Source organism: Priapulus caudatus, unplaced genomic scaffold, assembly GCF_000485595.1.
Source record: "Priapulus caudatus unplaced genomic scaffold, Priapulus_caudatus-5.0.1 Scaffold165, whole genome shotgun sequence".
In the NCBI taxonomy this organism is placed as follows: Eukaryota; Metazoa; Priapulida; class Priapulimorpha; order Priapulimorphida; family Priapulidae; genus Priapulus; species Priapulus caudatus.
Genome location: NW_014577226.1, coordinates 140,854 through 141,624, shown reverse-complemented (window position 1 = coordinate 141,624; position 771 = coordinate 140,854). Strand labels below are relative to the sequence as shown.

General features: G+C 46.2%; 1 long non-coding RNA gene across 1 annotated transcript in view; it reads right to left on the bottom strand.

The window, feature by feature from the left end:
• The window catches only part of LOC106806506, a 5,648-nt gene that overhangs the window by 2,228 nt on the left and 2,649 nt on the right, over positions 1–771 (bottom strand). The window lies entirely within an intron of this gene.

Sequence of the window (771 nt, the reverse complement as noted above, 5' to 3'; positions counted from 1 at the left end):
CAGCAGTAGATACCACATGTAGCAGTAGCTAGCCTACGCAGCAGTAGATACCACATGTAGCAGTAGCTAGCCTACACAGCGGTAGATACCACATGTAGCAGTAGCTAGCCTACACAGCGGTATATACCACATGTAGCAGTAGCTAGCCTACACAGCAGTAGATACCACATGTAGCAGTAGCTAGCCTACACAGCGGTATATACCACATGTAGCAGTAGCTAGCCTACACAGCGGTAGATACCAGATGTAGCAGTAGCTAGCCTACATAGCAGTAGATACCACATGTAGCAGTAGCTAGCCTACACAGCAGTAGATACCACATGTAGCAGTAGCTCATGTACACAGCATGTAGCAGTAGCTCAACACAGCATGTAGCAGTAGCTCATGTACACAGCATGTAACACTGTAACAGTAGCTCATGTACACACCATGTAGCAGTAGCTCATGCACACAGCATGTAGCAGTAGCTCATGCACACAGCATTATCTAACCTCGATAGCTCTAGCTACACACCATGTAGCAGTAGTTCATGTAGACAGCATGTAACAGTAGCTCATGTACACACCATGTAACAGTAGCTCATGTACACACCATGTAGCAGTAGCTCATGCACACAGCATTATCTAACCTCCACAGCTCTAGCTACACACCATGTAGCAGTAGTTCATGTACACAGCATGTAACAGTAGCTCATGTACACACCATGTAGCAGTAGCTCATGCACACATCATGTAACAGTAGCTCATGTACACACCATGTAGCAGTAGCTCA